Here is a 24,312-nt window from a genome sequence, read left to right as displayed (position 1 = left end):
AGCCTTTTTAAGGCTCTATCCAGGAGTGCCAAAGTGTGTCACTTACTTTGGGCCCACCTCCTTGCTGCAAGCCAACCTCTGGATGTGCTTAATTGCAGTGTTTTGTGTCTGTCCCAAAATCCAACAGCTTCAATTAACTTTGGAAGAGGAGTAAGTGAAATAATTTTTCTGACAGTGAGCTGTCTGCCACTTTCTGCCAATAGCCTAACACCCCTGTTTCCTCTTGCTGCCAGCAAATTCCACATTTGTCTCCATGTTCTTCTTGCAGTGGATTTCCACATAATATAGCACAAAATTTTCTGCACTAGCACACACTCTGTTTCTTTAGATCAGGTCCCAAGCCACACCTGACTCTTGAGTGCCAGTCTCCAGTTCTCTTCCAGGACCTAGCACTATCCCCAGGCTTGGTTTTGGGTCTCTTCCCTTTGTGTGACCAATGGTCAGTGCTTAAGATTTCCTGCTGTCTCAGATCTTTCCAGTCTTGGAGGGATACAGTATGAAAATGCACACTCAGTACTGACTGTTCAGTCACTCTCCCTCTCTCCATCTCTAAGCATGTTCAGGTCTGCTTCAAATTAGCTTCTCTCTTCTCAGAGTAAGGGGCTTCCTGTGCTGCTGGTGAGCAGTGGGTAAGATGCTATCTTGACACAGTGTTCCCTGGTGTTTGAAACAGTGGTACATAAGGAAGGACATCTCACTTCCCTTTTTATCATTATCATTCACAGCTCCCCTATTGCTGCAAATGCACTTTACACCCACACTGGATTTCTTCCAAATGAAAGGAAGGGTGTGTAAGTAGCCTATCCTAAGAGTCTGACCTCTTTTGCACTGGTTCGTTCCCTCAGGCTATTAGAACAGCTTCCAAAATGTCATGCTTTTTGGTAAAGTTTTCAAGGGGAAATACAGTCCATCCAATGCCCCTTCCCTTTTTTAATTATCCAGATACTTAGCCTGGTCTAGATGGATCATCTTTCAAAGTGATTTTTTTTTTCCTTTCTGGGTGTGATTGCCTCCCTTGTTTCAAAGTACAGTGCCTATACATTTTTTGATGACTCTTCTCTAAGTATCTCTAACTCATCTCTTTCTCTAATAAGCTATGTTGAAATCTCATACAATATCTTTATGAAAAACAACTAGATTGCAAAAGAAATACAAAGTTAAAAAATGTCAGTGTTCTTGTTACATGCAGTTACAAATGTTGTTTCAATAAACTGAGATGAAGACTGTGGATGATATAGTCTTGTATCCCATAGGGTATAACATTGGGTTACTACAGCCCATCCCATATTTTCTACTGTAAATTTGTGCTTTTGCATAATAGTAGGCAGCTGTGCATTTCAGTAACTGTGTCTGGGGGGTAGAGGAACAAACTTTGTGTTTATCCACTTGGCATGACAAATGAAAAGGTCTGTCCATGTATGCCAAAGTGTCATATTGCAATCTTTACTCACATAATGCTCCATGTAAAAATGTTTGTGTATATTTACCTGAGTGTCACAGGGGAAAAATATGCCTGTGCCACTCTTTTGTTATGTAACCATGTATTTTGCCATAAAGAAATGTGACTGTGACTCACAGCAGCTGCACCTGGGAAAAGCAAAAATCCATCTGTGCACTCACCCAAATGGAATGAATGGAAAGATGTATACAAGAGCACCAAAGAAGCAACAAGTAAGTTTTACTCATGTAATCCTCATTGCTAAAGTTCTGTGCATTTAGGATTTTTTTTTATGTTTTCTTTTGATTTTTCTGGTAGAAGTAACCAAATTCAGTACAAGGACACATGAAAAATCATATTTGAAAGTTTTGGAGAAAACCCAAAGTGAATCATCAGATTTACTTATGAATGGACAATGAAGATGATAATGACTTTAATGTTGGCCATGTGAACCAAAGTTCCTGTAACAGTGAAATGTATTGAGAGTTGACTGATACAGACACAGGGAATGCAGACCTCCTTGATCTGGGTGACTAAGAAAACAGCAATGTGAATACATATTTGACTAGTTGAAATGATACTAAATGGTTGTGCTACAAGTAGAATGATGCAATGTTAGAACTAGGTCCTACAGTAAGAATCTTGGCCGGGGTGAAACCTATTGACAGAATGCCAGAACTGTTGTTTAATGTTGGAAATTCTAACAGATGAATGATTTTGTGAAATACAGAAATGCTAAAATACAAGTAAAACATTCCATATGCATCAGTAGCCATACTCAAAAAATGTATTTATTATGACATCTAACTAGTTTAATAGAAAGTATTCATAGATCTTCTGTAATTAGCAGGTTTTTCTCATGGTAATTGCAAGAATGTAAAAGACATGGAAAAGTGATGAATGTGGGCTTGATGTTTGTAGAATAAAAATGACACTGAGGAAATTTGATTTTCTTTTTTGCTTTCCTATAAACACAAATAATATTTTAAAAAAATAATAGCTTATTTTTAATTTTTTCCTGTTAAATACTCATTGTTTAACTCATAAAATTAAGATTAATAATTCATCTATAGAAATATTGTAAAGTATAAATGTGGACATATACGCATAATAATGCAACTTTATATCAAAACTGGCATCATGCTTCACAGGTTTTTAAGCAATACACTAGCCAATCAATTAGTAAAGTTGCAACTATAGTTACAAATAGGCATCTAGAGTTTGAGAGCAAGTTTTAGACTTGAGAAAATAGCTTTTATCAGCAGAAATACATTTAATTATCCTGTAATGATTAATTACTGAAAATAGTATTTATCACTTCCCTTCTCCAATTGTTTAATGAAGGTATTGGCCCTTTCCTAAGTATTGCCCTTTTCTCTTATGTACCATAAACTTGGTCATAATGTCATCTACAGTAAGGATCAAATAAAATATGTTATTGGAACAGTACTCATAAAATGATTGAATTTGCAGTTGAAAGTTTGTTAAAATTAAAACTTTTAATTAATAAGCTGACCTTCACAACAGTTCTTTTAAAATTAATTCAAGGGATAGTATAATAAAGTTAGAAATTCTAGAAATCATTTTCAATACTAATCACATTTCTATTATATAATTTCAAATCTTTACAGTAATGCTTTAGCATCAAAATTGTGATCAATAATATTGATTAAGGAAAAGGTGGATTAAACCAGTCTATTTTGTTATATCAATATATAAATATATTTAACATGTCATCTAACTCATTAGGAGTAATATGGAAATGCATACTTCAGATGAAATATTGCACAAGAACTTAATATTCTTATGTTCTTGTATAACAAAAGTACTCATATGGCCTAAATTTATTCTTGGGAAATAAAAATATTATCAAAATGAAAGTGACATATCAATGTGTTTGAATTTCATTTAATTCTTCTTGGCCAAATTAATGAGACCATATTTATAAGACTTGAATGCACTATATGTAAGTACCTGAGAAGTCATTTTTATTCTCCTTTCATTGGTAGAGATGAAGCATGAGTGGTGGTGTTTCATTTTATAACAATTTTAAAAACATTATCTCATACTAAGTTTAAAGATTTGAAATAAAATTAAAAAGACAATATTGTTTACAGCAACCAAAGAAGTAACATTTATTTTAGTCTAAATATTGTGAAGTGGATTGAAAACTCATTCATTCATTGTCATTTACAATTTGTAAACCACTTTGTAATCAACTGTGCCTGTTACTCTGTTCTGTGAAATTTACTTCAAGAATATTTTACTTAAAAATAATATTTTACTTCAAGAATATTTTATTACATTTTAAGAGACTCATCCCCCCCTTTTTTTTGTATTACCACCTTCAAACATCTAAATTTACCCTTTACTCATTCTGCATATTGACATTTCTGGACACCTCCTACAGCTCAGGAAATACGGCACTGATATCCCAATGTTTTATCCTCCACATAAGGGTCAGTAGGATCACAATTACACTATTAGAAGTGAATTTATAGGGAGGATAACCAACTAGTCTATTTTCCAAACCAGGACACTTATGAGACATTAGTGCAGCAGGAATAAATTGAAATTTGTTTGGGCAAAATTGGATGTTCTTTTGCTATATTTATAGGGTATTCTTAAAATAAAAAACAATTGTACATGGTTTTTTGCCTGTTTATGTTTAAAACATGCAATTGATTTGAATACTAGATGTTTTACAACAGTCAAAAAAATTAATTTAGGTAGGTGATATTTAATGCAGATACTAATAGTAATATCTGTAGTTTAGATTAAACAAAATAGTTTGAATTAGGAATTGAATCTTATAGAACATAGAATGAACATATCATTTCAAGACTTACTGAGAAAATATGTGGGTGTTCAACAACTATTTGATGAGTAACGTTGCCCCTTTTTGTTGAAAGTCACCTCAAATTGACATTATGGTCTCACAGACTCCTCATATGAAATATAGTAATTACAATAACAATGCATAATATTGAACCATTATAATTTTTTTTAAATACTGAAATTTTTGACTGGTGACTATCAACTACTAAATAGCTATTTCTACTATTTAAAAACTTTTATATCCAAGGATTGCCTTAGTTAATAAATAATATGTTGATCATATAATAAAAATTAACCATTGCTTTAAGAATTGCTTGTGAAAGAAATATCTGTAAAAGAAAAAAATACTTGAAATTATGGCCTAAAGGAAGCAATTAAAATGAGGTTTTATTGAAAAGTATTTATTAAAATTGGAATTATTAATTACATACAGACTTATTAAGCTCATGTTAAACTTAATTCATGGGAATGAATTAAAAATAAGAAGATATACAAATATGTTAAGCATGTTTTGCCAAACCAATGAGAAATAAATTTAATTAACATTTTAGGTTATTTCCAAATTCATACTTTTATAATTAAGAAAATACCTAAAACAGTGATTTTCTAAGTAATTTGGGAGTATGTTTTAAAATGTAGACACAGGTTAATATAAAACATTGAGCTTTCAATATATAATATATTATTTGACTTTTAAAATGTTGTAAGGCCATATTTTACCATATTTTTTTCTAGAAAAATTTGTCTTGATATATATTAACATGAATTTGTTAATAATTCTCAAAAGTATTAGTGATTTCTATTATGTTGAAGCATTAGTAAATGTAGAACATAACAGCAATTAAAAATTTCATAAATGTAAAAAACAGGTTTTCTACAAGCACATAATTAAGGTTAAAGTAATGTCTGCTGATAACTAATACAGTGAGTAAATATTCATAGCCCATAATTCCTATTCTTATTTTCTTTGAAGAACTGTATATAGAAATTTTTTTTTTTTTTGGGCATATCTTTGTTTCTCAGGCATAAGATAAATGTCTCTTTATTGGCTTAATCTTGCAGTAAACATATTTAATAAAGACAACTTTTGGTTTTCCAGATTTTGAGAATCTCAGATTTAATTAAAATACAAAATTTTCACAAAATAAACTTTGAAAGTAATAGGTAATAAATAATATAGTGAAGAATGCCTGACAGTTATTCTTACAAAAGTTACTTTTTGCACAAATAAAGTCATCACCTATACAGAGAGTATATGTTATCATTTGCATTTGTCATTCAAGAAGTCCTCAAAATAAAGAGTTTAATATAAAACATTTATTAAAAGAGTTGCAATTTAATGTAGGGAATAAAATAATTCGTGGAAAGAAGATAAAATCACAAACCTCCTTAGGAGCAGTTTATATATACACTATATTCTTTCATAGTTCTCTCTTTCCCATGGTTTCCTCATTTACATTTTTTCTTCTTAATGTTGGAGAAATGGGAACATTACTTTTTTCATCCACAATTCAAATATATTTCTATTGCTACATTAATTTATCAATATTTTGCCAAATCTCACTTTTTTCTTTAGATACTCTCAGAGAATATCTAAAACCCCAAAGATATTATTTAATAAACATCACATTTACTTATTTATTATAGTATTTGACTACATAAAAAATTAGATTATGCAAATACTTCAGTAACAGTTTCTATACCAAAGGTAATGCTAAGAAAAAAACATGTTCAAACATGGAATTAGTTTGAAGAATTATTAAAAAGTGGCTAATTATAAGCACTGTATCAATGTAAAATAAGTTCTGTTATATTTATATGTAATGATATTGCATACTTTTATGCTATAGCCTTCTAAAATTTTAATATTGGGCTAATTAATAGGGCACAGAAGCGTCTTATTTCACACATATTAAGAAATTCATGTCATGAGTCATTTCCCTGTTAATTTGGTGTCAAATATTTCCATTAGCAACCCTCTGGTACAAAGAATCTAAAAATGCTACTTATTTTTTAAAAATTAGAGAGAGTGACTAAGCATGAAAGTTAGAAGGTATTTCAGATTTCAGACATCACTGGAAATCCTAAAGCAAATATGTTTATTAAATATTGGAATTCATATTTGTCCTGGGGCATACGTTCATCTACAAATGATCAATGGCTTGAAAGTTAGTGGGGAAAATTGGAGACCTATGCAGTATGGAAGGTCAATAAATTAAAAGATATTACATGTTACATATATTACATATGGTGAAAGATACATAACAAATATATAGAACAACTTTTCCTAGAAGACACAGTTGATTTGAGAGAGGGGCTTTCCATGTGGAAATGATTAATGATCTGTTTTAAATGTTTCAAAAAACCTTTGAACTCACTGCATAGCAAAAGGAAGTAGCTATGAAATTTGTATTGTTGCACATGTGTCTACTGTTAATTTACACAGTTGTGATGTAGTATTTACTCAAAGGTGTTGAAAATATTTCAATCCAAAATTGTGTGCATGGATATTCATACCAGCTTCATTTTTAATATGTACTCTCATAAAGTTTTACACTTTAAATGTACTTTATGATGTGCCAGTTTCACCTCAAAACTGAAAATCTCCAATGAGGCCTTTGTTGATCATCCAACACCCTGGGCATTGCCATCATGTCCTTCCTGCAAAGAGCATCATGCTCTAGAATAGTGGTGGCCAAGATCATTTTTCCTTGGGATTGGCTTTACAGCGCTTAGACTCCAGGCATTCGACCCCCTACTGCCAAGAGAGAAAGATGCCTGCCTAATGCTCCAGCTGAAGGCAGACCTTGGCATCATACACACAGTGGTGGTTTTAGGTTCAAAAAAAGTGTGGGAGTTATGGGGTCAGGGGAGCATCCATCCAGATTTCAGAAGGCCTGGGAGGCCAGCAGTGTACCCCTGAGAGGGCAAAGTATGACGCTGTGAGCATGAAGTTGAAGTTTCTGCGGAGACCCCAGGAGGAGGAGGAGAAACTAAGAACATGAACTGTCTGAGAAAAATTGCAAAGAGGGAACAGAGCTGGCCCAGGAGAGCACCCATGATAATTACAATCACCAGCAGTGCCACAGCCCTTTGCAGTTCTCATATTGTGACACATTGCCACAGATACTGGACATGGAACTACAGTTCTCAGTGTTTGCCCTGCTGTGTTTTGGACTTGCTTTGATACCATTCCTTCCAGAAGCATCCCCCTATTTGTAACTTTCAGAATGGGAATGTTTATCTTGTGCCATTGTATGTTGGAAGTGCTTGACTTTCTTTTCATTTTTACAGAGGATCATAGCTAAGAGCTTCCCTTAAATCTCAGAAGAGACTTTGGACTTGGACTTTTCAGGAATCCTCAAACTGTTAGGACTTTGGCAACTCTTGGAGATAGATTAAAAGCCTTTTTCATAAAGGGATATGCATGAATATTTTAGGGGTAATGGACAGAAAGTTAGGGTTTGTATCTAAATGCTCCCCAAAAGCCTCATGTAGTACTATAAAATTTGTATGGTTGTACATATGTATACAGTCATAGGTGGGGCTTTTCAGAGCTGCCTGGATCTAGGGTATATGGTCCTGGGATTAAGGATGTGTGATACTAAGTTAGCCCACTGATTGGTCTATCAGAATTCTGGGTGTGGCTAATGGGAAGGCCCACTCAAAAGGCTTATAGCCTGGATGGGATAAAATGGGCAGGACGGCTTGCTTGCTTGTTGCCTCCTGCCTGCTCTGCCATGGACTATTCTGGACACCTTCGGCCATGCCTCTCTGACTTGGAGACAACCAATTACAACCTGAAAGCTACACAAACTGTGAGCTAAAATATTATTTTCTTCCATTAACTTATGGATATCAGATATTTTATTACAGCAATGAGAAAAATAACTAAGACAGCTACTTTGCTGAATATTTTTCAATGGCTTTAAAATATTTTGGCGGAATCTTTAAAGTATTTTATTTATGCACAATCTATAGATTGTATCATGTGCAAAGAGGGATACTTTGAATTCTTCCTTTCCTATTTATATTCCTTTTATTAATTTCTCTTGCCTATGATCAATAAAATATGAAGAATGATATTAATGGAAGTGGTAAGACTCTATATCCTTTCCATTTTCTTGATTAGAGAAAAAATTCTTTCAATTTTTCACATTCAGAATGATGTTGGCTGTGGTTTTGTCATATAAAAATATTTAAAGGATCAGAACTCAGCATGATATATAAATATATATATATTCATATAAATATATGATATGATATATAAATATGTATTCATATATATAAATATATATGAATATATACATATTGTATCATGCTGAGTTCTGATTCTTTAATACCTATTTTCTTTAGGGTTTTTATAATGAAAGAATGATGAACTTTCTTGAACATTTTTGGCTTAATTGATATTATCATTGTGATTTTTATCCTTGATTCTATTTATGTGTTGCATTGTTTGTTGATATGCATGCGTTAAGCCATCGTTGCATTCCTGGAATGAAACCAACTTGATCATATTTTGATTTTTATTACTTTTGTTGAATTTATTTCATAAATGTTTTATTAAGAACTTTACATCATCAAGTATATTTGTTTATATATATATATATTTTTTTTAAATTTTGTTGAGTTCTTCTCCAGTTTTCACCTTAGGATGACATTAGCTTCATAGAAAGAGTTTAGATACATTCCTTTCCATTTATTCCATGCAGTAGAGAAGCATTGATATTATTAGTTCTTCTAAACTCTGCTATAATTTGTCAATGAAGCTACCTGAACTTATTTTTGAAGAGAAATTTTGTATTACTCTTTGATCTCATTTTTTGTAGATCTGTTTACATTTTAATTCCTCTTAATTCTGTCTTTATCATTGGTATGCATTTAGATGTTTGTGAGTTTCTTTTAATTCTCCAATTTATTAGAATATGGGTTTCAAAATGAATTCAAAGAATCATACCACAGTGATATATGTGCACCCATGTTCATAGCAGCACAATTCATGATAGCTAAAACTTGGAAGCATCCCTATTGCACATCAACAGGAGACTGGATAAAGTAAATGTTTTATATATATGTATGTATGTATTACTCAGCCACAGGAATGAGAGACTAGAAATGTTTATTATTGAATGGATGCATATTGAGGGGATACTCTTAAGTGAAATACATAGGAAACACATGTGTAAATACCAAATGGTTTCTTTCTCTTTATGTCAAGCTATTCTAATTTTACTAAATAAGTACATCAATTTTCATTTCATACTTATTTATAACTGTCATATCTTCTTGGTAGACTTTGCCCTTTACCAATATGTAGGAGCTGCTTTTGTTTCATTTGATTTATTTTGTCTTAAAATCAGCCTTGTTAGCTATCAGTATAGCTAGCTACTCACATTTGCTTTCAGGTTCCTTTTGCATGAAATATTTTCCATTATTTCAATTTCATTCCATGTATAACTTTACTAATGAGATATATTTCTTGAAAGCATAAAAGCGTTGGCTCTTTTTAAAGTCCAATCTGCTAGTCATGTCTTTAAACTGCCAAAGTAAGACCATTTACATGCAGTTATTAAAGAAAAGTATATACTAACTTCTCTCATTTTATCTTTCTTTTTATATCTTTCTAATTTTCAATAAATTATCTACTCTCCCTCTTGTATATTTAGGCTTCCTTGAAGTAGGAATTAAGGCAATGCTGCCTTAATGCTCATAAATTACCTTAGCCTACTATTTTTGAATGTCTTTATATCTCCTTCAATTTCAATGGGTGGTTTAGCTGGATATAGTACTCTCTGTTAGGAGGGTTTTGTTTGTTTGTTTTTTCTTTTACAATTTTTATTTTTTTTATCTGTACATGTTTGAATCACATAAAGATTGTAGTCCTTTTGGGGATTTGGCATATGTAGCATATCAACTCTTTTTCAATTACCTTCTTTTTTCCTTCCTACTCCTCCCTCCATCTCTTGGTCACTTTCCCATTTGCAAAACATGTAACTTCCTATTTCTATTATCTATCTTTTATTTTATTTATTATTTATATTTTGGGTTTCTTATATAAGAAAAACACATGGTTTCAAATACATAAACTCCTGACTTGTGTGTATCAGGATTTCTGCGGAGAACTCTCAAATTATTTTGATGGTTTTACTTCTATCATTGAGTTGCCATTTCTCTCAGCAAAATGTTGATTCTTTTTTCAAAATATTGATTTTCTGTCTTTGTTCTGTACTCTTACAATTTGAACTAAAATGTGTTGGGGAGTTTCTTTTTTGGCAATATTTGTCTTGGGTTCTATATGCTCTCGGCACTTTCCCATCATTCAGGGATTTTGCTGCTCTATTTCATTAAATAGATTTTTTATGCCATTAGTCTGAAACTTTGTGCCCTCTTCTACAACAAAAATAGTTATATTTAATTTTAATCATGTTTGGATATTGAAACTTTTTGATGTTATGAACAAAACCCTATTCACACCGGAAATGTTACAAATAATTAGCTAGGATAACATAAAATTTAAAAGCTTTTTTCATGGCAAAAGAAACTACCAACAGGTTTAAGAGACAAATCACAGAGTGATACAAAATTTCAGCAGCTACTTCCACAGGTAAATTGCTAATGTCTAGAATATATAAAGAACTACAAAACAATCAGACCCCTCCAATTTAAAGACCCAATTGAAAAAGGAGCATATGAAATGAATAGACATTTCTTAGACGAAGAAATACAAACAGCACATAGATATATTTTTTAAGTACTCATCATCCCTGGTTATTCAAGAAATGTAAATTAAAACATCACTAAGATTCCATTTCACTTCTGAAAGAGTGGCTATCATCAAGAAGTCATCCAATAACAAGTATTTGCAAGGCAAGGGTGAGCAGGAACACTTCCCCACTCTTGGTGGGTGTGTAAGCTGGTACAGTCAGTGTGGAAATCAGTGTTAAGATTACTCACAAATTAGAGTTTTACCTGGTTATTTTTCTTCTGAGTATCTTCCTGTAAGAGTTAAGAGAATCATACCACAGTGATATATCCATAACCATGTTTACTGAAGCACAATTTATAATAGCTAAATCTGGAAAACAACAGATGAATGGATAAAGAAAACGTGGTATTTACATGTAGAGGACTATTCCTCTGCCATAAACAAAGATAAACTCAGATCATTTGTAGGAAAATGGATGCACCTTATGTGAAATAAATCACACAATTTTAAATAGATCATTGTCTCTCTTACGTGAGAAACCTAAATGATAAATAGGAAGCATAATAAAGAAAGATATTGGGAAGTACAAGGAACATGTTCAAATGGGAAGGGGGACAAAGGAGGGAGAGCCCGGACCGTGTGAAGATTTCTGGAACTATTTGTCCATATATGTCTTGAACCTTTTAAACAAATTCCAATCTTTAACTCCTTAAATCAGAGAGATGATTTAGTGATGGCTGTATTCTACTATTTAGACTACACTGTGGAAAATGCTTCCTGGCAATTAACAGCGATGAGTACAACACTTACACTATCTCTTTTTCTCAGAGATCCCAGTCCTTTGGATTCATAGTCCATCCTTATCACATGTTGACTTTTTATTGGATTTTATAGGAGGGAAATTCAATATGCAAAAAATATGATTACCTGTAGTTTCCTAAATCATTGATTCATTTTTCACTCATGTCCCTAAACCCAAATCTTTGGAATGAAATGTTAGAGATCATTTTCCTAAGGGAATGGAGTACATTTTCCCACATTTTTGCTTTGAATGTACTCACACAACTTTCTTTTGCCAGCAGAAAAAGCTGTACATGAAATTATGATACTTTCACAAGTCTTTAATATTTGCCCTAGATCTTTTTTTATATATTTATTCATATCCATATATAATTATACTGAATAAAATGAGTTCATACAGAAGTGTCAAATTCTAATAAATTACCATGTTTTATTCTAGGCTTCTGCACTTACATACATGCATATAGATATAAGGTTTTCCTTCTGTCTAAAGAACGCTTTTTATAGGACAAGTGTGCTGGCCATAAATTCCACTAGAATTTGAATTCTGATAAAATCTTCATTTCTCTACTTTCTAAGGAGAATTTAAATGGATGTACTCCTAAGCTGTTATTTGTTTATTTTAGTTTCTTTTTACTTTTTATTTTATTTTTTATTGAGTTTATTGGTACAATCTAGGTCAACAATAAAGTTACATTCATTACTGGGATCCTGTACCTTCACATGACAGGTCTTGGTTCTCATTTTTTCCCCTTGTCCCTACCCTCCCTTCACCCCCTCCTCCCTTATTTTAGTTTCTTTACATTTTAAAAATATCACTCTCTTTTTGCATGGTTTGAAGTGAGTAATTCATTGTATATCTTACTTGTGTATCTCTATAGATTAGATCACTTTTCTTTCTTGACTCATTCTAGCCTTTCCTCTTTGGCTTTCTGCAGTTTGACTATGATATGCCTATAGGAGGGTGTGTGTGTGTGTGTGTGTGTGTGTGTGTGTTTGCTTCTCCTTTTGGTTGTTGCTCTTTTTGGTTGCTGCTGTCTTGTTATTACCTAAATTTCTTAGATCTGTGTTTACAATATTCTGCATTTCTTTTTTATTCTTTAGTATCTTGGGCTGGGGATTTAGCTCAATGGTTCTGCTGCCTGCCTTGCAAGTGCAAGGACCCAAGTTCTATCCCTAGTACCAAAATAAATAAATAAATAAATAAGTCTTTGGCATCTTTGCAATTTAGCTTAGGAAAATTCTATTAAACTATAATAAAGATCACTAATTCTTCATTGGTTCTTTATTGCTGAGCATATTAAAGATGATTTGTTACATTATTTTATTTGGGAATTTTTATCTTAGAGTTTCAATTTCTCTATTGTTGATCTGTTTTTGTGTATTTTCCATTCTCCACTAGTGGGTTTAACATCACATTCACTTTGAATTTCTAAATCTATTTTTAAGTGGTTTTTTCCATGAATACAGTATATCTCCAGACAATTCAGACAATTTTTCTTTTTTTAAAATAATGTGTAATTTAAGAAAAATATAGACCTTGTATACTTGGAAATATAAATTATAGCAAGCCAGATTTTAAAGAATGGTTTTATGGCTAGGAATTGGGATTTTAAAATTTTTATCTTTATTTTGTTTTCTTGTCATGGCTTTGTATTTATTTAGCATTCCTTCCCCGATAGTTTTTTTCCATAGACACTCATCACTGCAATATTTTATTTTGCTGAAGTTCTTTTGGTGGAGTGATAGCATATGGAAGAGGATAAACACTTTCTTTGGATTTTATTTTTCCATTTCAATCTTTTAGTGGACTTGTCTTTTGCTACTTTGACCTTTGTTTGTGTTTTGCCAGTGATAAAATTTAAAGATATTTTGATACCTGCACCTGTTTACACTTTATTGACTGGTGTTTCCTCAGCCTTTTTCTTTCTAGCTCTGTCTCAGTTGATTACATCCCATCAACACTTAACAGAGAGAATACAAATACCAAGTTTTGGAAAAAAAAAAAACTTCTCTAATTAAGAGAATTTCTCTTCAGAATAATTACTCTTACTCCCCTTCTGGGTTCATAAAGCTGTTTCTTGAACACTCACCATAAGAACTTGAGAGGGTTTGTTATGGTTTAGATCTAAAATGTACCCCAAGCATGTGTGCAGAGATGGGGCTTCTGGAGGCTGATTATGACATAGGGGTATTAAACTTATCCACTGATGGAAATGTGCTGTTAGGGTTATGCTCCCGGTAGGTCATTGGGAGCATGATCTGGATGGGTACATTCTTGTTCCTCACTCCTCACTTTGCTGTCTGCTTCCTGGGTGCCATGGGTGGGGTACTTTCCCTCTATGGTGTTTTTTCTGCCTTAGAGCCAGCTGAGAGTTAACTAGACATTCTCAACTGGAAACTACATAAACTTGTCCTCTTTTAATTTAATACAGTTTTTTTGGTATTTTAACATAGTGATGGGAAAAGCTAATATAATATAATGTAGACTTTCTAAACACAATCTCTCAAAGTGTAAGGGCCAATATGAGATTGTTATCTCCATGTGTTTCCCCAGCTTCTAGCTACTCATCAAATGATCATATAATAGTTTGTATCAATCAAGGCAATAATAGGATTTGCTTCAAGTAATCTCAGCTCACCTGTGACTCTTGGATGTATCCATCTCTCCAGATTTATGGATAGAAGTTTGCCCTAGAACCTCAGTTAACTGAGGAATCTAAAAAATTCTTTGATGTTCACATTGTCCTAATTTTTCTGTTTTAATTGTTGATTTACAGGCTTTCCACCAGGGAAAATATAATTTGTAAATCTGATTCTCTAAATATAACCCCTTTTCAAGGAGAAAATTTAATAGAAATTAAATGACTGGAGCAAATACTCAGGTCCCCAAAAACCTACAGATGAAAAATATACTCTATCTTCACATAAATTATTTTAACATCAATAATTCAAACTTACAAATTGGTTAGTGATCCATTGTGTTCTTCAATAAAACTATACAAATTTATAATTTCATTTAATGTTTGTTTTAAAACATAACTACATTATATTAATATGTATGATTAACACATTGCAAAATCCTGCGAAAAGATGCTATCCTTTAGGAAGTTTGCATACACACAATCACATATGAGAATTTTTATGGAAGTTATGTTTTTCTGTTAATGTAAGAGTCTTGTGTTGCCAATAAAATCTATTTATTTTATTATTGCAATTCTCATTGTCAAATTTATTACTATATCCACTCAGGATGTGAATCTACATTCTTAGCACCACCTTTCTACTGAATAGAATTTATGATCACTCCAAATTCAATGAAATAAACAAATTGTGACATGATTCATCATCAGGATAGGCTTATGATTTTGTATATATTTTGCATAAAAGTTTGAGCCTGAAATAAATTTTACAGATTGTTATGAGTTACAGCGGTTTGGGGAGATGATGTTCCTGGTTCAGGGACAATGTGGTCATACTCTCTATTTAGTTATTAGTGTTGTTGTGCATTAACTTAATGGGCTCTCCTCTATGCTAAAACCATTTATAACTGTTGTAAACATTTTGGCCAATGTCTGATGCCAAGTGTTATTTAATTATTGCTTGGAACGAAATAATTTTTAGAGCACGGCTTCAACTTGATTAATAATTTGCATACAATGACAGTCTATTGAACATTGGCAACAGTTATGATTTAACTCTGTGATGCATTTCATATATCTCTCATGTTTAATAACAAAATCTTTACCATTATTCAGATACAGTCATCTCTTCAGACAAATGACTGAACTTGAAGCTTGAACTATTCCTCTTCCACCTTATAAAGTTCGTGTCACTTAAATGTTTGTTCATGAGGCTATATATACAAATGGTGATATTTTGCATAAGTAAGTTACAAATTAGGACAAAGCTGGATTGGCATATCTTTAAGTAACACATCATTATATAAAATATATGTACATGTGTGAAAGTATTTCCTGAACAGACAAATCAATAGACAGTGTAATAAGATATACCCTCAACAGTATAGGTAAGTATTATCCAATCTACTGAGGTTAGAAATAGTACAAATGGGAAAGGAGGGTAAGTTTTTTTCCCCTTTTTAAAACAAAACATCCACCTCCTCTTCTTTGGATTACAGAGCACCTTGCTTTCAGTCCTATGGACACTTGGACTCACTACCATGTATTACCTTTGTTTCTTGGCCTTTCACCTTCCATTGAATTAAAACACTGATTTTCCATGTTTTCCAGAAACCAGAGGGCAGTGGTGGAGCTTTTTGGTCCAGAAAATTGATTAAGTCAATTACCATAGACTGTCATTTGTCTATCTATCTATCTATCTATCTATCTATCTATCTATCTATCAACTATCATCTTTGGAGATATGCACACATGCACACAACATGCATAATCTTCTACTTCTTCTGTTTGAAAGTCACACTTTAATATTTTCCTCTAAATTAATGGTCCTGCTACTGAATTTAAATTGGTTTTCTGTGTTAAAAAAGTTATAATTTTATTTACCAGTAAAAAAGTATATTTGTATTATTATAGTTCTTTGATTCTGATAAAGAAGATGGCTTTTGGGAAAGGATATAAAAATGTGAACATATTCCTATATTTCACATGAAAAATTCGTATTCACAGAATGATGATTCGTAACAGCCTAATTTAAAATATATATAATCTGTATTTTTATATAAATGTATATTAGTAAAATTATTATAGTATATACAGACTTTTTGTCAGATGGATATGGTAAGATTTAGGAAAACTGAAGGCTGTCATGTATTGGTAAAAAATATGGAATCGATGAAACATTAGAGTAGATACGTTTTGTGCTTTAATGAGTAAGTTACTGATAAGTTACCCAGTAATGTCATTGGAGATAATCATCTACCATTATTTTAACTATATATAATATGTAATATATGTTATATTCACTTTAAGTGTTTTGTATACTTTAATTATACACACACTAATGTATATATTTACTCAATTAACATGTTTCTTTAAAATAGTCATTAATTATCTATAATAGGGCAAATCATTTAATAAAACAAATAGTTACATGATATATTGTTATATCAACTGAATGATTTGGGAGATCATATGATAATGTAGGAAGCTATAAAATTTGTGACTTCTTTATGTCATAGATTATGCATATATTTTCTTTTAGTATCTCTTAGGATTTATCAATATGTTTTGCATAAAGGTTGTTCAATTATCTTAGTACCAGTGAACAGGATTAACATAATATTGTTGCCAAACTACTTATTATCTTTTCTGAAGGTGTGATCTATGTATTTTGTTTTAATTTAAAATGAATGATTAATTATTGGTCATGAAGGAAAACAATCTCAAATAATGCAAGAAACTGAATATTTTGGTTATCTCAAGAAAAATATAATGAACTTGCATGGTTTACTAAGGTACAGATAAAATCCATAAAGAGTAATTTCAGAAACATTGCATTGCTTTGATATTCATCAGCCTTTTAAATTTAATTTGTGATATATTTTAAATCTTCACTTTACAAATGGCATGCACCAATATATGTTTTTCATACACTTGTAACTCACTTTGTAGCATGATAAAGCATGCACCAGGGTAATCAATAAATTGTCTACAACCAATGTTTCTATTAATATTCTAGAAGCATTTTTGTGACAAAGAGCAAAGCTTATGCAAAGCTTAAATTGAAGATGCTTAATTCATTTTTACTCATTTATACCTTAAAGAAAATTTTTCATATAAGGTCTTTAATAAATATGTACATACAGCTGTTAGAATTATTGCACGGTGAACTAAAAGGCTTATTAAGCCCAGAAGAGTTAACACTGTGAATAGGAAGTAGTGTATATTTTGTAAGGCCAACATAAAATATTGTACTTAACATTTTCGTGTTTGACATAAAATGATGAGAATTTTCTCCTGAAAGCAGTCATCTTCCAAACAGTGTAACAGTTTGAAAAATGACTCTGGAAATGCCAATATTTCACACATCATTGATTGTTAATGGTTTTGAACCTGTTCTGTAGGGTGCTGTGTCCATCACTTAGAAAAATCATGTCTTTCTGTAGTACTTCTGAATATGGTGACACTTAAGATTCAGGAAAAGAAATATATTATTTTTGCCTGTTGTTTTATTTTAATATCTCCCATATTTTTTAGAATGTGTCATTTATATGTTAACATATTCCATATACAAAAGGTGTCTACCATTAAATCTTCCAAGGTGAAAAGTAAAAGTATTCTATCCAACTCTAAATATTATATTTTCTACTTTTTCCAGATCTTAGAGGAAAGTTTTAACTTCTAATCTTTTCATGTGATTTAATCTCGGTATACATTGTGTTTATTGCATTGTAGTACAGTTCTTCTATACCTAATTTTTCAGAGATTTTGTCCTAGATAATGTTGAGATTTTGCAAACTTTTTCTACATCTGATCATACTGTTCAGGCTTTATTCTGTTAATGTGATATATCACATTCATTGATTTGTATATTTTGAAACATCCTTTCACCTCATGGGCGTATTATACATCATTATGTTGAATGATCCTATAAGTCTCATGTTGAATTTGTTTTGCTAATATTTTTTTCATGATGCTTTCATCTATGTTAATCAAAGACATAAATTTTATACTCCTTGGGCTTTGGGTGATGCTAGCTTTTTGTGTTGCTTGTTTGTGTTCGGGTGATGCTGGAGATTACACCCAGACTCTTTTGTTTTGTTTTGATTTGATTTGATTTGATTTGTCTGATTTGCTTTTGGTTTGTTTTTGAGACAGGGTCTTGCAATAATGCTAAGCCTGGCCTGAAACTCATGATCCTCTTCCCTCCTGAGTAGCTGGGATTAAAAGAGTGTACTACCATGATCTTCTTCTGCAGGTTCTTTAAGTGTGTTTGGAAGTATTCTCTCTTGCTTCATTCATTGGGAGATTTTAAGAAATAATGTTATTAATTCTTCTTAAATTATTTGCAGTACTCAGTGATAATACCCTAAGTACTTCATTAGGGTACTTCATTAGGGATACTTCATTAGGGAATCAGATTCTTTACTCATTATTGTTCTTTTGATATTTATTTTATTTCTACATGATTGAGCATTGAACAAGCACATGTTTCTAGGACCTTATCTTGTATTTTCTATATTATTGTAATTATTTCATGAAATATTTAGTCTAGAAAAATATTTAAATGTAACCAAATTATAGAGAAGAATGTAAATTATCTCTATTTGGTGTTGATATGACATTATGCATAGAAAATTCTAAAGATGCCACCACAAAAAGAGTCTAATAAATAAACTAATTATTTGCAAATGTAACATACATTAGTAGTGTTTTTCTGTACTAACAATGATCTCTCCAACAAAGGAATTAATTCCATTTACGATAGTTTCCAAAAATAAAGAATAACTGTTACCCAAAACATAAAAGATCCATACACTGAATATTAATGGACATTCATGAAACAGACACCAATAAATAGAAAGAGATTTGCATTTATGAAAAAGAAAAAAAATTCTTAAAATATTAATACTGTCCACAGCAATTCCATTGTTTCTCAAAAGTAGAAAAATCTTCTGAAAATTTGTGCAGAATCACTAAAAATTCTGATTAGCAAAACAAACAAACAAAAACAAAAAGCATAAACATTCTACCTGATTTTAAAATACTACAGTGCTATAGTAACCAAAACAACATGATTACTGACATAAAACCAGACAGACCAAGGGATCAGAATAAGCCCTTCTATAGTTACTTTTCTCTAAAATATTAACAAAATTGTGTATATAGGCATCCCTCTTTACTAATGGATTCCACATCCATGGACTCAATCCTTTCTAAGTAGAAAAAAGTTGAGGAAAAATTATTTCTCTATTGAATATGTGATGTAATTCTTTTCTTACCATGATTCCCTAAACAATATGGCAGAAAATGTTCACATATCATTTACTTTGAATTAGGTATTATGAGTAAAATTGAGATGGTTTCAAATACACTGTAAGATGTAGGTAGGCAATGTCCAAATACACTTTTTTTTTAGTCAGAAGATATCATCCCCTATGAACAGTTCTGGAATCAACCTTTCATAGCAACTGAGGGATTTAATGACTGCCTTGACATACAACATGATGCTTCAAAATAGGTATTCATTGTGAAATGGCTAACTAAAGCTACTTAGTAAATGTATTGCATAAACTTATCATTCACTGTGGTGAAGCCACTGAAAATTTATTCTCAGCAATTCTCAAAAGTACTATAACTATAACTATAGTCACCATGTTGTTTGCTCAATCTCTTAATTTTTCTCCTCATATAGAGCTGAAATACAGCTCTCTAAATCTCCTTCTTCACCCAGACCATGACAACTAACATTTTATTTTTTATGTATGAGCTAAACTTTTATAGATCCATATATAAATGAGATGGAGTCATCAACAAGTATGTCAAGAAAACACAATGGAGAAAGCCACTCTATTTAATAAATTGTTTTGATAAAACTGGGCATATACATGCAGAAAAATGAAATTGGATTCAGAACTCATACAATATACAAAACTCAACTAGAAACAGATTAAAAACTTATATATAATATCTGAAACTGTAAAATTATCAGAAGAAAACAGGAAAGCACTCCTTGATATTAATGTGGACAGTGTTTTTTTGTTTGTTTGTTTTTGTTTTTAACTTTTTGGACAAGACTTCCAAATTACAGGCAAGAAAATGTAAAACAGAGAAGCCTGCATGGTCCAGAGCTGCATGGGTACTCAAAGGTCCCTTCCAGGGCCCTGCCCAGATTCCAGTAGCTTTGGCCTATAGACCTGAGCAAAAATCCCATTGAAAAAGAGCAGCACAGGTACACAAGCAATAGGCTTATACATCCAGCCAGGCCAATACCATTGGGAAGTGCACATAGACCCCAGCCGGATGCCCAGGTGGACCATAGCAGTACTGGAACACACAGGTCCCCCATGGACCTGTGCAGACAGCAGCACCTTAGTTCTGCAGGTCCCAGCTAAAGGCCCACCTAGAAAACAGCTGTGCAGGCCCACAAGGAGCAGCCAGAAGACAGGCCTGATACCATTCGGAAGTACATGCAGACCCCAGTCAGAAGCCTGCTCAGACACCAGTGACTTAGGTGCACAGCCCCCACACAAAGGCCCTCCCAGACAACAGCTACATGGTGGGGAAGGTTCCAGCCAGAGTCACACCCAGATACCATGCCAAGTGTGCGTAGACCCCAGCCAGAACACAGCCCAGACAACAGGACAGACCAGGGAACCAGAATTCCACCACTGTGAACACAGAAATTAGTGCAGTGGTGAGCAGCAGAAAAGGCCTCTCATTTCCTACTGAGAATTGAAGACTACTGGGTGAACAAAAAGATATCTCAACAAAGGCACTGAAGGGTGCATCTGGCGAAATGAGAAGACATACAAACAAGTCTCAAAACCAGACTTTCAGATAACCTCAAAGGGCAATGAGATTCAACCAACTGGACTCCCTGAACTGGCAATGAAAGAAGGTCTGGAAAAAATTAAATCAGAGATAATTTCTCAAATCACAACAGAGATTGTGACCATAGTACAAGATATGATTAATAAATCTAGAGCAGAAGCAGATAAAAAAAATTAGAGGAGCTCAGCAATATGATGGAATCCAAGCATAAGAAACAAATGGGATCCAAACAGCAGATGCAAACAGATTTACAGGAGGTTAAAAACTCAATGAAAGTTTACACACCAGAATGAACCAATGTGAGGACAGATTAGCTGATATAGAAGACAGGATAAAATTTAATGACCAAGAAAAGAAAAATTTATTTGAAATGCTAAGTAGCTACTAGATGATGTAAAGAAAAATAACATAAATTGATCATAGTCAGTGAAGAGAGAGGAGAGAGTTCAAATGACATAAAAATAAAACTGTTTATAGAAAAAATGGCAATAAACTTCCCAAGCAGGGGAAAAAAGCTTTGCATAAAGATAAATAAAGCATATAGGACTCCAAGCTGTGAAAAAAAAAAAGAAAAAGAAAAAACAACCACAAAAACAAAATAAAATAAAACAAAACTACACCTAGGCATATAATAGTCAAGATTCCAGAAACCCAAGATATAAAAAAAATTCTACAAGAAGTTAGAGAAAAGAAACAAATAACAAGCAAGGGAAAGCCCATCAGAATCACAATAGACATCACAACACAAACACTTAAGGCAAGAAGAGCCTGGAATGAAGTATTTCAAGCCCTAAAAGAAAACAATATCCAACCCAGATTGATGTATACAGCAAAAGTATCTTTCAAAATCAATGGAGAAATAAGATACATTCATGACAAAGAACATTTTAGGAACTTCATGAAAACTTAACCAGCACTCCAAAAAATTTAAACAATATCCTAGGAAAAGACAATGAGGAAGCCCAGCAGAATGAATTCATCAATCAAGACCAGAATGTAAAGAGAGAGAATCCAACAAAAAGAAAAAGTCATGACAAGGATAAATCAATAAACATCAGTCATAACTGTCAATGTTAATGGCCTCAATTCACTAATCAAAAGAAATACGCTGAAAAATGGGTCAAGAAGTAAGATCCAACAATATGCTGCATATTAGAAGCATACTTAATTCAAAAAGAAAGTCATAGACTGAAAGTTAAAGGGTTGAAAATAATACTCCATATGATAAGAACCAAAAAATAAGTAGGAGCAGCTCTCCCATTTTTAGATCAAATGGATTTAAACCAACACTGATTAAGAGAGACGAAAAAGAACACTACATCCTTGTAAGGGAAAAATTCAAGATGATGAAATGCCAATCATAAATACATGTACACCAAATACTAGTGTGCCCAACTATATAGAACACATACTAGTGCAGACAAAGTGTAGTGGTAGACTGTGCAGACTGGTACAACCACTATGAAAATCAGTACAGAGATACCTCAGAGAACTAGGAGTGAAAGTCCCATTTGACCCAGTTAGCTCCCTGTTGAGTATTTTCCCTAAAGAATTGAAAGAATCATACTACACTGGTGTATATGCACCAAGATTGATTTTGCAAAGGTGCACATTTCCAATGATGAACATCATTATATTATACACATTATACATATATATTATATTATATATATTATATTATATGCATTAAATGTACCCATAAAATTAATTTTAAAGATACTAATGAGAATGAAAAATCAAATAAGCACTAATAAAATAGTGGGAGACCTCAATACCCCACTGTCACACATAGATCAACTAGACAAAAATAACAACTCAATTAAACTCTTGAACAAATGGATATAAGTGATGTTCACAGGGTAAAATCAGAGTACACATTCTTTTCAGGTACACATGGTCGTTCTTCAAAATAGACCAAATACTTACTCATAGAACACATTTAATTAATTGCAATGGAACTGAAGTTATTCCTTGTATATTATCACACAATATTGGAAATCAACAGCAAAATAAACCACAAGAATTTCATAAATGCAGAGAAATTAAACAACACACTGCTCAATATCCAATAGGTCACAGAGAAAATTAAAAGACAAGGTGTAGGTATGGAGTATTACAGTCCCTGACATGAAACTATAATACAAAGGTACTGGCATAGTACTGGAAAAAAAAATGATATGAGGACCAGTAAAGTAGACCTTACCACAGAAAGAATGGCTGCTTATCAAGAAATCAACCAATAACAAATGTTGACAGGGTTGTGGTGAGAAAGGAACCCTTCTCCATTGTTGGTGGGAGTGCAGACTGGTGCAACCACTATAGAAATCGATATGGAGATACCTCAAAGATCTGGGACTAGAGGTTCCATTTAACCCAGACATCCCTCTGATGGGTTTCTTGCCAAAAGAATTAAAAGAATCATATCACAGTGATGTAGGTGCACCCATGTTTATAGTGGCATAGTTGTAATAGCTAAAACTTGGAAAGAGCCCATTTGCCCATCAGTTGGAGACTGGATAAAGAAGATGTGGTTTTTCTATAAAATGAAATACTACTCAGCCATAAAGAATGAGAAATTAGAGTCATTCATAGGAAAATGGATGCATATTGAGAATATACTCTTAAGTGAAATAAATAAGTCACACATGTATAAATACCAAACAGTTTCTCTGGTGTAAAAAACTATAAATGTACATAAGATCCTAATGGTATAATTGACAATATGAAATAGGAAGAAAAGGGCTAAAAAGGTGTAGGGGGAGTGGGAAGGGGAGGGGAGGAGAAATAAGGGAAAAGAAAAAATATGAGAAAATGAAAAAACTGAAATAAAGTATTTGTAAATAGGGAAGAAAGGAGGGGGTGAAGGGTGGGCAGGGGTAAGGGGAAAAATGAGAACCAAGACCTGTCACATAAGAGTACAAGATACCAATGATTAATGTAACTGTACTGTATACCTAAAATGTACCAGTAAACTCAATGAGAGAGAGAGATAAAAAAAGAAGATAGAGAAACAACACCAGACATACTCAGCCACCTCCTCTTTGACAAAG

The sequence above is a fragment of the Fukomys damarensis genome, unplaced genomic scaffold (assembly GCF_012274545.1).
Source record: "Fukomys damarensis isolate Sample0158 unplaced genomic scaffold, DMR_v1.0_HiC HiC_scaffold_33, whole genome shotgun sequence".
Lineage (NCBI taxonomy): Eukaryota > Metazoa > Chordata > Mammalia > Rodentia > Bathyergidae > Fukomys > Fukomys damarensis.
Note: the sequence above shows the minus strand (reverse complement) of the source record.